This window comes from Tachypleus tridentatus, chromosome 1 (assembly GCF_004210375.1).
Source record: "Tachypleus tridentatus isolate NWPU-2018 chromosome 1, ASM421037v1, whole genome shotgun sequence".
In the NCBI taxonomy this organism is placed as follows: Eukaryota; Metazoa; Arthropoda; class Merostomata; order Xiphosura; family Limulidae; genus Tachypleus; species Tachypleus tridentatus.
In genome coordinates, this window is record NC_134825.1 from 95,707,360 (window position 1) to 95,721,927 (window position 14,568).

Consider the following 14,568-nt stretch of genomic DNA (forward strand, 5'->3'; position numbering starts at 1 on the left):
AGTCCAGTTTGAATCAAATGAGGGCACAATAAATCTTGAGCACAAAACACTTAATATGTTCCCCTAGAAATGGAAGAGAAGACAAGAAGAATATTCATTGCCTTTATAAACTTGGCATGTAGCTACTTTAAGTGAGGAATGAAAATCAGTTTATGGTCAAAGATAAGCTTCAAGAACTTGGAACCACAGGAAGAACATCATCACCGAAACAGAACTTGGTATCAGGATGTAAACCCCCTTGGTAGCAAAAAGGCATGCAGACTGTTATAGGAAATAGAAAAGGTATAGTTTTATACTAATATAACTGATCTTAATACTAATAAGTATAACACTCAAGGCATAGCATGAGGAATTCCAAGTTCCTGTGAAAAAGAACAGGAAAGTTCCAAACACAAACAGACTCAGAATCACCTGTTAAGTAAAAAGTTCTGAATAAAGATGGGTAGATAGCCATGCAATTCATATGAATGAAGATTCCATAAAATACAGTAGCTCAACATAGTGTCGTAAGCCTTCTAATATGGTGAATCATATAGTTCGTGGTAAAGCACTGTCGACATTGGGTGGGCAAGAGGAGGTTGTTTCATTCAAAGAATCAAACATGATGAGCATTACCTATCCTTACAAAGATAGATGGCTAAAGCAATTGGATGATAATTAGAAGGAATCTTGAGATCCTTTCCAGGCTCAGAGAAAGACAGGACAATAGCCTGACACCAAGCACAGGAAAAATGTTCTCCTGCCACACCTGGTTAAAGAAAAGCAAGAGTAGCAGGTGAGAGGTGGTGCAGCAGTTCAGAGTAAATATCTTTGTGTACTACTGATGCACTGCCAAATGGATAAAGAGTAAATTTGAGATCCACCAGTGTCAGAGGATAAATAGAGTCACAGTGACAATTAGCCTGAAAGAAATGGGGCAGTCATTCTGCTCAAGACTCAATGATCAAAAGTGCTGTTTCAGAAGTGCTAGACACACAAGAAAAGCTCATGGTGAGAGTATTGGCAATGCTCTGCATATCAGCAATTTCTTGGCTGTTAAAGAGCATTAAAGTCTCCCAAGTTTACAACAAAGGAAGACAGCAACTATTCTATAAAGATATCAAGGTCTGATTGATCATAAGTCTCTTAAAGAGAAAAGTAAAGAGAACAAACAGTGATTGCACAATCTAAAGAAACACATATAGCTACAGCCTTCAAACGTATATCAAGGGGCAGAAAAAAGGCGGGCACATGCTGGTCAATAAACAGTGCCACCCCTCGAAACATTCATCCATCACTTATCATTCTGGAATAAAGAAAATTGCCAAAAGGTGACTGTATCAGCAGTTTTCAGTAATGTTTCCTGTCAGAAAAGAAACATCAAATGGCAGAAATCAATTAAGACCTGAACTCTTTCAGTAATTTGTGCTTGTTATAGTTTTCCTGCTGTAGCTTCTAAATTAGTAAGCATATGTTAACAAAATAAGGCACATTATCAGTAAACATTACAATGGTTTATACATGTAAAAAATGACTGATATGGGTAGAGAAAACTCTATGTAGAGGAGCGAATGTTTCAACCTTCTTCAATCATCGTCAGGTTCACAAAGAAAGAAAAGATAGCTGACCACATGTTTGAAGGAGGTTGTGTAATTGAGTAGAAGAATGTAAAGGGCATGCTTAGATGTTTGCTCATATTTATTAATATAGGTATAAATGTGTTCCTTTGTATTGGTTTATTTTGGAGCTTCAGTTGTTATATAAGTAAGGCTTCTTTAATTTTGCATTTGTTTACATTTGTTTCTTTATTTAGTATTTGGGTGTTTTCTATGGTTATGTTTGTTTATTTGATTTGCAGTTCGAAAATGCACAGTGACATTTTGTGTTCTTTGAATCTGGTTTCCATTTTTTTACTTGTTTCTTCAATATAGAAGTCATGGCAGTTATCACATTGTATTTTATAAATGATGTTGGTGTGATGTTTGTCAGTGTATTTTTTATATAGTATAGACCTCAGTTTTGTGCCTGGATTTTGAATAAATTTGGTATTAACTGGAATGTCATATTTTGTTACTAGTTTTTGCCAAATGTTGGTTATTTTTCTGTTGATGTTGGGAACATATGGTATGCAGCAGTATATGGTTTCATGATTTTTTAATTCGTGGGATATATTTACTTTTGTTAGTTGATTTTGCTTTTTGTCTGTGTGTGTGCATGTAATGTTTTCTATGGTTTGTGGAGGAAGCTTATTGATGTTGATGAAGTATTGTTTTATTTTGTCTAATTCATCATTAATTTTATCTGGTGAACATAGTTTTATGGCTGTGTTTTCTTAGTGTGTTGAGTTTTAGTTTTGTTTCATGTCCTGAGTCCCAAGGAATGTATAATCCAGTATGGGCAATTTTTCAGTGGATTTCAGTTTTAAATTGTGTACCGGTTCTTATAATTTTGAGATTAAGAAATATTTGATTGCATTCTTCCTGTTCACATGTGAAGTTAATGTTGGGATGTATAGAGTCAATGTGATTGAAAAAATTAAGTATATGTTCTGTAGATGTGAATCCCACAATCGTGTGGTCTACATATCTGTACCAGTATAGTGGTGGATGTAATGCTGTGTTAATTACTTGTGTTTCAACTTGTGTCATCACTTCTCGTCATCACAAATTACTACAATGGTTTCATATATGAAATTTAACTTTAAGTTTGTTTAGAAATGTTTTTCTCATATCTGTTTTGTTTGTTTTTTTTGCATGTTGCTTATCTAACATGCAAAGTAATTTTCATTTTAAGATTAAAAATACGTTTATGCTCCAAAAAATTTAAGTTTCACATGTGAAATCTTTATAATTTGAGATAGTTATTAAATGTTTAAGACAAAACTTTATATTTTATGTTATTTTCACCAATGAATCTCTGTACAACTTCAGTAGATTTGACTGATCTCATAACCACCATAAAAAATTAGGAAATAAATATAAATATGCTTCCTAGAAAGACAACAAATTAAAGCATGAACAAATATTCAGACTAAATAGCTTAAGCCTCTTAGCATTACACATTTATACATATTTATTATTTTGATTCTACTGACCCTTCAGCCATGATTGGCTAAAATACAATAGCAATCATGTTATCATATCCAATAATATAAAAGTGACATTCAGTCTTAGATAAAAAACAAAAAGTGGTAGCCTTTTCAAAGATTTAAATGGCTGAGAAAATCACTCAAGAACATTTTAAGCTGTTGCTGATTATAAGTAATTCATATATACTCTTACTACAGTATATTTCATAATGGACCATTTCAAAAATTGTAAAGAGTTACACAGGGCCACCATGTTTGAAACAGTACATAAGCCACATTTCAGCAAAAAGAAAAGATATGTTGTTGTTATTTTACATTGTAGCTTGTCAATATCAGTTATTCGAATTCTTAATTCATATGAAACTATAAACTTAATATACTGACATCACAAAAATCTAAACTGAATCAGTGCTGCATTCAACACACCAAGCAACACACAAAAATTGATGTTTAACTGCATTTTTAATATTTACTTTTAAATTAATAAGTTGAATAATGCACTTAATACTAAAATTTCAATTATAATCAATAGTGTGATACCAAACTTAGATAAAAATTCATAATACAGTAGTTCAATAAAATTTTGAGCACGAGACAACGAACATAATGACATAGCCTTTAACCAGTGATACATCTGGAAAGCATTAATGCCATCCAGATTAGAACAGAAACCTTGGCAGCTCCATGGTATCAAAGTAGTCATTTTTACTTATGTGAGAGGAACTGGACAGAGGGCCCTTCTATTTATGACCATGCCATATTTCTTCACTAGGAGGTCTATCAACTTCCATGAATCCTGCCAGGGATCAAGTGGACAAGTCTTTGTCAGTAGACAGATTCCAGCAACTGAAAGTGTGAACAAATAATCATTATAGATCTCAGGGCCAAAGAATAGACTCAAGCAGACACCAGAAACCACAGGTGAAGGAAATGGATCTGGGCAATTACTGGAAAGAATGGTGGGAATAGAGATAGGAATAGACATGGACTTGTCAACTCATTTATCCAGACAGGGCAAAAAACACTAAGGTTTGAGAACAACTCTAAAGGAAGCAAAAAAAGGTCCACCTGCACTTCCACTATAGCAGTGGAGTGTAGTGCAGTAGCATACATCCACAGTGGAGTAAGGAACAATAACTTCCAGGCCTGAGGGTAAGAAATGTTAACAGTTTTTAAACACTACTTCTTTCTCCTCCACCCATTTAGGGCAAGAACAATAGCAAGAGCAGTAACAACCATCACAACTAAAACAGTAAAAGTCCAGTTTGCACTTTTAAGAACCACAGTCTTTGCCACCACAAAGAGCACGTCACAAAACTACAAGATGCCTTCAAATGACTGAACCACTGACATTGGAAACATCCGAGAGGGTTAGGAATATATGGCTGTACCCTAAAGTTTATATTACCTGCCCTGACAGTGGAGATGGCAACATAAACATCAATATAAAAACATTAGTAGGCAGCATACCTCCTTCTTTATGAGTTATGTTGCACTGTAAAAGTTCCTTGACTGAAGAAATCAGTGAGGATCTCTGGCTCAGTAATGTTCTTAAAATCTCTCTCAACAATAACCCCTTTGAGGAATTCAAAATAGCATAGGAAATAACCTCAATGAATAGATCTCCAATGGCCTGTGAACTCAGGAGTTCACTATGTTTTGGTGTAGATGTTTCCACTAAGATGTCTCTCTACCCCAGAACATAGCTTCTTAACTGACTTTTCACACCCAGCAAGCCCTTATTAAACATCTCAATAAAACAAAAACAAAACACAAAAAAAGGGAGAGAGACACTTGTCCTAAAGTTTTGTATGCCAAGAAATGAAAGATCAAAAAATGAGGTACAGGTTCAGAATTGGTTAAAGACTGCTGGTCAGAGTCTTCAAGACATGGTGTTTATATCAATAAACTATCTTTTTACTACTTCGCCATGAAGTCCCATGAGAGGATGCACTACAATGGTAAACAAGAATACTGCAGCAATGCCAGAGATCTGAAAACACTATATCCATACACCAGCAGACATATTATCCATAACACCCACAGAGAATGCCCAACACTGGTAATCAGGTGATCTCAGCTCAAAAGATCCACCCAACTGACCCTGGGGGAGGGATCTCCCATCTATAGAAACAGAAGGCCAAAAAGGTGTGTTGCAGTGCCTCAGACACCACTCAACCACCAGGATCCTCTCCACACCTTCACAGATTGCCATACATGTCAAACACATGGAAAGATGTTCAGATTACAGAGATGGTAAACTGAAAATACAGAACTTTTATTTGAAAGTCTCCTTACCACATTCAGGAATTCACCTTGAGGAGAAAAATATTAGTGACCATCAGTTATTGTCATGTCCTGATATTATTAATATAAAGGAAGTTCTTAATTATTTTTTTAAGAAAACATATTTTCAACATAATTTTCCTTTTTTGAAAACATTCACATTACTTGAAAAGTGCTTTTATTTCTGGCATTCAAAACTAATTGTAGATTTAGCCTCCCACTAACTGGTATACATTAGTAACATCTGGACATGCTGAACACAGATGCAGACTGTCCAAATCCAATCCCAACACTTGCCAACCCAATCTACAGATCTGATATGGTCACAGGCTTAATTGTCTGTTATTACCATTTTCTATTGTTCCAACAATCAAACCCCATATAAGCTTGTTCCATAACAATGGATCTTAACTAAAACTGGATTATACAATAAATTTATCAATAGAACTGATTATCCAAACAGCTATTACATGGATTAGTAAATTGCCTAATTAACTGCCATTACAGTTAAATCAATTAACTGAAATTAGTATTGCTGATTATTCCAACAATCTATTAACCACAAATCTAATTACACTGATTGTCAAGAACCTAATCAACTAATCAAATTTATGGTTTCTAATTATCATTCTTTCAAATTACTCCAACTAACTGTAACATTGTCATAAAACTTGCTCACCCTGCCTCTGTTATGGCACAAGACTATTTGCCATCATCACCAAAATAACTAAGGGAAAGACAAATATCTGGCAATAACTGGTCATTTTCATTTTTTTTATCATATTAAGGACCACCCGAGTTAATTACAGCATAATTTCAGTATAGTAATCATTTTGTTGATGTTGATCAATAAATAAAACTAGATTTGTATAATTTTTCAGTTCTACATTAACTCTGAACTACAGATAATCACTATAATTTGGCAATCAACTTAAAAGTGGGATAACCTTCAATGTTATGCCTTTGTTTTATAATCAACAAATACTGTTTTATCTTTTAAACTTTTAAGTATACACGTGATATAACTACCAGTTAATATTATGCATAATTGGTGCACACAATTTTTATTTATAATACATTTTTATTTAAAAAAAACTTGTAGTAAACACCATGCCTCTTAACTAGAGTAATGGAATAATTCTGCAATTTCATGATGACAAGAAACCCACTCAAAGTAAAAATGTATTCTTAAGATGGCTGGTATGGGTATTAGCACTTCAATTACAATAAAGTACAGAACAATGTTTCAACCTTCTTAGATCATCTTCAGGTTAACAAAGAGAGACTTTGCAACTGACCATGCAATGGTTAATATCCATACCAATCACATTAAGAATATAATTCTGCACCTGTAATTGTCTTTCCCTCAGAAATGTTGTAATGAAGCTTTAAAGATCCCAGTTTTATACAGCAAAACAACAATGATGCACTTAAATGTTCAATTCTTAAAAACAAAGTATTGGGGAACATTACCCTCCATACACAAGTTAAACAGTCATAGGATAGTGAACTACCAATGTTTCATATTGGTTATTTATTTGAGAAGCATACTGTAGTTAAAGTAGAAGTACACCAAGATTTACTAGGTCTAGTTGTTGTTGACATTTCAGTTATCACTGTAAACTTAACAAGTCTTAAACCACATATTTCTCACAGAAAGCCTAACTGTTTAAATAAGCAAATCTAGCTCAGCATCAGCTTTAATATTCCTGCTTTGCTGAAAAGTTGTCATTATAAATTAACAAAAGTATAATATCCATTTTTTTTAAATAGGCATTTTAAATAATAAAATTCTGAGTTTAAAAACAAATTATCTACAAAGACAAGTACATGTTTAGTAATAATTACAGCAAAAGCATTTCCACGTAAGTTTAAGAAAAGAATTAAGTATTTCATGGGCAGTAAAGGATGGAATTAAATATTTACATTTCCTAAAGGTGAATCTACAGGGAAAGTAATGTATATTAGGTCAGCCAAAGTTCTAATACAAAAATTGATAAAATCAATTTATGCATAACTAAGAGCAGAAATGCATCTTTATAAAATCTAGTTTTACCATAAAATATATTTCAAAAAATAGCAGAATTATATTACAAATTATTATACTTAGTTCTATTATTTCCAAATCACAACAAAACTATTTACTTTTACACTTAAACCTAAAAAGAATGAATTGCATACTCAAACTCTAAATTATTATACAGAATTAAAATTATCAACTTGAACCAGAAGCACCACTAGGCCCTAGTACATGGATCCTGTGCTCCATATCCCCAATTGGTATCTTCTAAAATCAGAAAAGAAAACCATGATCAATAAAGTCATGAAATAATGAAAATCCCTGCAGATATTGGCTCCAGGCTTCAAATATTTTAAGCACCTGGTGACACCTCTGATTTAAACTCTTCTACTACTTTTAAATCATTGAAACTACTACACTTCAGAATTTAAATTTAACACTATTTTCCTTTATCTCAAACCACTTTTTGGCATCCTAGAGGTGCTGTAAATCACTAGCTATATTTTTATCAAGTTCTATATTTGTGCTAGATTATTTCGAGCTCACCTTATGAAAATGTTCATGTCGGAGAAGCACACCTGTACTATAGTAATCATATCTTTGGCACATATATGCCTACATCTTTTTCATTTTAAAATGTTACCATGTAATAAAGTAATACATTATGAATACAGGAATAATAATTCATATGCATTTTACACAATTATCCTAATACTGGATTACAGATATGGAAAAATATGCACAAGAATCAATTAATTTTTCTTAGTTTCTTATGTCCAAACTGTTGAGACTAACTTTTACTACAGTTTACTGCACAGTATGAAATACCATTACGTGACTAACAGTAATATAGACTATAACTTTATTGTAGCATACACGATATTTTGACACAATCTAGGTATTAAAAATGTAAGAACAGCGTGCTTGCTTTTATTTGGTTGAAATTACTATATCTAGAATATTAAATGATTAAAAGTTAAGTAACTTTCTTAACATAAAACTAGTGTAGATAAATCAACTTGTAATTGTATTCATTACGACTAGTGTTCTGCTACTAATATTTGTACTACTTCCAGTACTAGTACTATAAATGATAAAATCAGAAATCAATTCCAAACTTACAAAAATCAAATTATGGTTTAATTTATTAACGTACTGTAATATCGTAAAGTGTTGAAGAATACTTATACTATTTTTAAGTAAGTACTCAAGTCTCTTCGGTTTTAATCTTCTACCAGCCAAAGTTTAGAATGTAAAACAAAATGTCTGAACCGAATATCTTACCCAGAAATTCCTTGGGATTTTATGTTTCGTTTTACTTTCGGTTTTAGACAATAGATATGTAAGTTGATCAGTTTAAAAAAAAAAAAAAAACTTTATTGAAAACTGAACAACGTTTGAACATAATACTTTCCGCCAAATGGCATCACAGAATTATAATTTTACGAAACAAAATTATCTAGAATAAAAATGCAACATTTGAATAGAGAAACTCGCAACTTCATTATCAATTACATATATTTAAAAATTAAATAAATATCTGTTGATGGATAAACTTTCTTGACAATTTAGTCAATAAAATAGTGAAAGAAACAACGAAAAACATCGAGTCATAATCAAATCCATGCAATAATTACCCTTTACTTACATTTATATACAAAAAAATTCACTTATTCAAACGCCTACGATTTTTTAAAAAGCGTTTTGATTTAGCAGAGGATATTATCCCAAACTTCTTGTTTATTGTCAAGTTTCATAAAATTCAAAAGCGGTATTTAAAAACTGCACATTTCAGTCTGCATTAGTAGCACCATGTGATACTCACCCTTGTTGTAAACTAAAATATCAATATAAATGTTCGCGAAATCACACGTTTCAAGTGGGTTTTCTCGACATCACTGAGAAATGGCCACTTTACGACAGACTCTCCTCTGTGTACGTAATTTTACTATAATCGCGATGGTATCTACCCTAAGAATTGCTGAAGTTCGATATTAATATAATAACACCTTAAGAACTGCTGAAATTTAATATTAATAATAACAATTAATCATAAATAGTATTAACCACGAATCAAAATCTTGGTATGTGGCAGGCCAAGTGTAATAATTTGCTACTAGTGGAATAAAATAGATAATAAGTAAAGGATACGAAATTAAAATAAATTCAAAACATTATTAATCGAAGAAGAACTGAATATAACAAATTATGCAAGATTATTTCAGGATATTGAAAGTAAAAAGTAACATAGCTGAATGAAATAAACAGAACTTTTTAAAGAGAAGGTGAGTAAACGAAAATGAATAATTTAAATAGATTTAATGGAGTTCAGCTTTATACAGTCAGTAGGAGCTAGAAGAAATAAGTGAACGAAGACTGCTTCTACGATATGTCTCGATCCTTTAAAGTAAGAAACAAATCTACTTGAAAAAGCCAAAACTGCATTTACAGTTGACATTCTACCCCAGTAACTCAGCGATAAATCTAATAACTTATCACTATGGACATCAGCAGAAGAAACAAGGGAGCAATTGCCCCCCTGAAAAATAAAAACATAATCCTTTTTATAATCATTCCGCATATTAATATAATTTTTTTATTCACTTCACAAATCCAGCCCCCAGAAATATTTTTGCGGACACCCTGGCTTATGAAGCTAAAAACTGGTTTTCGATATCCATGGTTAACACAGCACAAATAACCCACTGTGTAGTTTTGGAGTTTAAAAAATAAACTAAAGTTCATGTTCTCTCTGTAGCTATACCAATCAAAACAACGGGTCACAAGCATTAAGAAGTATCTGTGATCTTTGTAACAGCAGTAGACAAAAATTATGCACACGATTAAACAAATATTAGTCTTTTCAGAGTAATTAATGACTTTTATACAAGCATTTTAAAGTTAATAATATTTTTCTCTAAAAACCCCAAAATAAAGGTTTTTCCTCACGATTAGTATTCAATTGACTGGCATCTAATATGGGTTTATGGGCGAAGCTAGTTGTGATTAAATATCTTTATTTTGAGGATTTTTAGGGTTAACTTTAAAAATAAGTTTTTTAAACATAATATTTTAATCTATTCAGACGGTCTAATAATGATTGCAAACTGTCTTGCAACTTTAACCAAAAGTGTTTGAATTTATGGAGGTATGGGAGAGGGCAGGGTAAATCTTGTATTACAGATACAGAAAATTTTAAAGCAATCAGAAAAAGCCTTGATACCGTACGCTCAGAAAGCGATAATTTTGCAGATAGTCACTTCTGCTTCTATAAAATTTAAACCTCAAAGTGTATATACCAAGTGATTGGCCATGTCGCCCTACCAATGAAAAAGAAACTAAAAGTCTTACCAATTGCTGTTCTTTCTTTTATCTTTGCATTTTATCCCTTATCAATAAATAAGTAGGTACACAGCGGTTCTTGTCTAAGAATACTTATCACGTATGGACCTATTCGAGTTGTGCAACTTTGTTCTTTAATAATGACTCCTCAGGACGGCCACATTTAGCAAACATAGTCTCATCTTGATAGTGATGCCATCATGATTGCATCCACATAAAGTTTTAAAAGTTTTTGGTTATTTAGTTTTCATGTTGTAATGGCGGTAACATGTACTTTAAAAAAAAAGTCGTTAAGATAACCTTGTTCTAGCTGCTTTATTTCTTCTTTCTTCATATTTGATGATGTCATTTCTATTCAATTCCATATTGTAGTAACAAACAGCATCCAGTTTGAAAAGAAAGGCACTTTAATATCATTTACTGGCCAGTTATGATATTGAGACTTAAGCTATGAGTGAATATAAAGTTCACGAGGTGATGCTGTCAACTTGAAAAAGAAAGCGAGTTTACTTGTTGCATTCAAATAAGTTTGTTTTGTTTTTTCAGCCACTTCCACTAAGAGGTAGTAGAGTAAAGACTTGGTTTCAAGACCATATTGTTTAGTTTCAAAGAAGTTTATTACGAGAGAGGAAATCTTTTGGACTAAGCATAGTTTAATAGAAATGACTGTTTGTGTGTGTATGTGCGCACTCACGTGAAAGTACATATGTTGTGTTTCCTTTTTGTTTGTGCAATAACATCACTATTTTTTCCAATCTTGTTCAGCCTCTTTATTTTACACTCACAAGGAAGACTCCAATGTTCTGATCAGAATTATTTTCCCTATTTCCAAAATGAATATGTAATTATTTACGAATCCATCTATCTGATACTTGCAGGGAAATCAACAGTTTTTCACGAAAATACCACAAACATACATAAAGACAACTTGTAAACACACGCAGACGTTGCTGAAGTCCCTTTCTAAGCCCTTTCGGTCAATAAAATTGTCGCGAATCGAAGGTAAAATACGTCTTTACAACAGAGAGACAATTTTTTTCTTTTAAGAACAGATCCGTCCACTGTAGTGTTTTTGTCGGGTTGATATGTTAGATTAACAAATTCTTGTACGTATGTATATATATTCTATATATATATATAGTCTGTTCGTTTTCGTAATTCGACGTTAGAATAGCTGCCTTCCCTCTAGTCTTACACTGCTAAATTAGGGACGGCTAGCACAGATAGCCCTCGAGTAGCTTTGTGAGAAATTCCAAAACAAACAAACAAACGTAATGCTTCTTAATCAAACTTGATATTTTTTTTTTACTACGGAAGTAAGGCTAAGTGACCGATCCGTACATATATTACACTGTTTATATCCTAAAATTACAAAGAAATTGTAATTTAGAAATTGTTGTACGTTTAATACCCGTGTAAAACTGACAGTAAATTTTAAAAAACAAACTTGACTAATCAGCGACGTGAGTCTTATCGACCGTTCTACAACTCAAATATAAGAATAAAAAATGTCATTGTGGTAAACAAAAGTTTATTTCTGATTTGTAAAAAAATCCTAACGTGATAAAAATAATATTATTTGCAAAATCTGCACAGCTGAATTATGGAAAAATACAACTTTTACAACATTTAAATTCGCAGACCTTGTAATTTGATAAAATATATCATAGATAAAAGCCAACATAAATGCACCAAGAGGACATCTTGAATTACTTCTGTTCTTTGTTTTTCGAGAATGTTATCTAGCTGTATTACAGAAAGTGTGTGGGCTTTGTGTGCTTAGATCTTTAAAAATATTTTGATATGGTGTCACACAAACGTTTAGTTAATTTAGTTGTACAGGAGGTATCAGAAACTTATTAATATAATCTAGTCAAAGTGAACATTTATATTATTATTGTTATGAGAGTGTCTCAGGAGTCAATACTTGGGCATTTCCTATTTATATTAATGATGTTCATAGGGTATAATTACTAAAGTTTGTTAACGACATTAAACTCTGGGCATTTCTTACTGTATTGAGGATGTTGAGTTACTACAGAATGACTTGAATTAATTGGCAAGTTGCACAAATATTTGGCAAATACCTCTAATTATAGTAATAATGCATGAAAAGTAACATACTTTGGATTGGACATTTAATATAACTGGGAACCCATACAATATTATGGTTGAAAAAAAGGATCTTTGTATTTTGGTAAACAAGTAGTTAAACTAGTGCTTTATTACTAGTAATTATGCATTTTCGAGTATATTCATATATATATTGATTACAAATCAAAGTAACTCTCTCCATGCAAATCCCCAATTAAGCTTTATTTAGAATACTGTGTACAGTTTCAATCTCCTAATCTAAGAAATAGTGATTACTTGAATAGGTTCAAAGGAGGGCTACTAGAATGATTCTGGGGAAGTGTAAAAAATTATATTGATGTTAAAAGGTTGCACCTTGTTTTCACTTGAGAAAAAAAGAATGAAAAGAGAAGTGATTTGACTGGAGTTTACAATATTATCAGGAGGGATATATGGTATAAAGCCTCTGATTTCTTACATTATGAAGGTAATAAGATGAGAATACAAGAATTTAAGATTTCAAAACAAGAAGTTGGATTCCACTTAAGTTACTTTTATTGTTTGATAACAAGGCTTATGGAATGAACTGCTATCAGTAGTTATAGAGGTCAACACCTTTAGGAGTTAAATGTAGTGATTGATGATTTCATGAATTATATTTAAATAGTAGTTTACAAATTTACTTTTCTCAGGGTTGGGTTTACAAGAACAGTCTTCATAGACTTAATGGTTTCCTATTGTCTGTTATGTTCTCTATTAAAATCTAAGCAAGGGCTGTCTGCCTTAGTCATTCCTAATTTTGAACTTTAGAAGAAAGATATTTAGTTTAAATCACAGATCTCCAATCAAATAATGAAAATTGACTGTTACTCTTATAATGCACCTACAACCTCATGTACAATTTTTTTTTTTTTTGTGTAGTAGGGTAAAAAAGATGGTTTCCCAAACCCACAGTTTGAGACACTAATATTAAACTATCCTAGCCTTTCGTTTTGGTCAAAAATGTAAAACTCTCATGTTCCTTCATAGTGATCTGTGTCAAAAATTAAAACTACTTAGTTTTTTGTATAGTGTTCTGAGGCACAAAAAAATCAACATTTAGGTGCTTGGGTAGTGTAGGAAAAATATATATTCAGGTTTATGTATTGTGCACTAAAGTTATCAACAAAAGATAAGAATTCTACAATTGTTATGTATACTAAAATAAATTTTTATGAAACTTTGGATAGCCATTTTCAGATAACAATCAACATACCTCAAGAATTTCCAGTTATTTCTTTTTAATTATACAATGTATAATAGGAATATACACTTTGCATTAACACAGAAAAAAGTATCAACATTTACTTTCATTCACTCAAAAACAATTATTAAACAATTTTTTGATAGATTGTTCAGGCAGAGTATTCATGATGAAACTTTCTAGAATGGACAGCATTTTGAAAGTCTGCCTTTCATGTTCTAGTCTTGAAGACAAAAAGCGGAAGACTTTAGAAACGTCGTCCTCTACACTTGTGTCTCCACAATGGGCAGTTGCTGTCCATTCTACAAAGTTTCATCATACTAAACAATTGTTATGGAACTACGAGTGTAATGTGTTCATGTCATTTCTGACATTGAAATCTCTTTATTGCATTCATGTTCACTGATAAAAACAATAAATTGTTTTGTTTTTTTATATACAGAATTTGTTATACATTTCAAACTTCAAGTAACTCTGTGACATTTTATTACTTATCAAATGTTTGGTAAACCAAAATAAAAACACAAACTATATAAA

The 14,568-nt window shown here is 32.0% G+C and overlaps 1 protein-coding gene across 10 annotated transcripts in view; it reads right to left on the reverse strand.

Moving 5' to 3' along the window:
- Positions 1–9,473, reverse strand: part of LOC143256077 (uncharacterized) — a 135,735-nt gene extending 126,262 nt beyond the window's left edge. For 3 of the 10 annotated variants that reach the window (XM_076512753.1, XM_076512822.1, XM_076512761.1), the window contains exon 1: positions 9,199–9,470. The gene's annotated coding sequence lies outside the window, so the exon portion shown is untranslated. Of the gene's footprint in view, positions 1–8,495; positions 8,653–9,021; positions 9,150–9,198 lie in introns of those variants that run through there. The other 7 variants (XM_076512812.1, XM_076512806.1, XR_013031037.1 and 4 more) reach the window with 6 other exon arrangements.
- Positions 9,474–14,568: the final 5,095 nt, after the last annotated feature.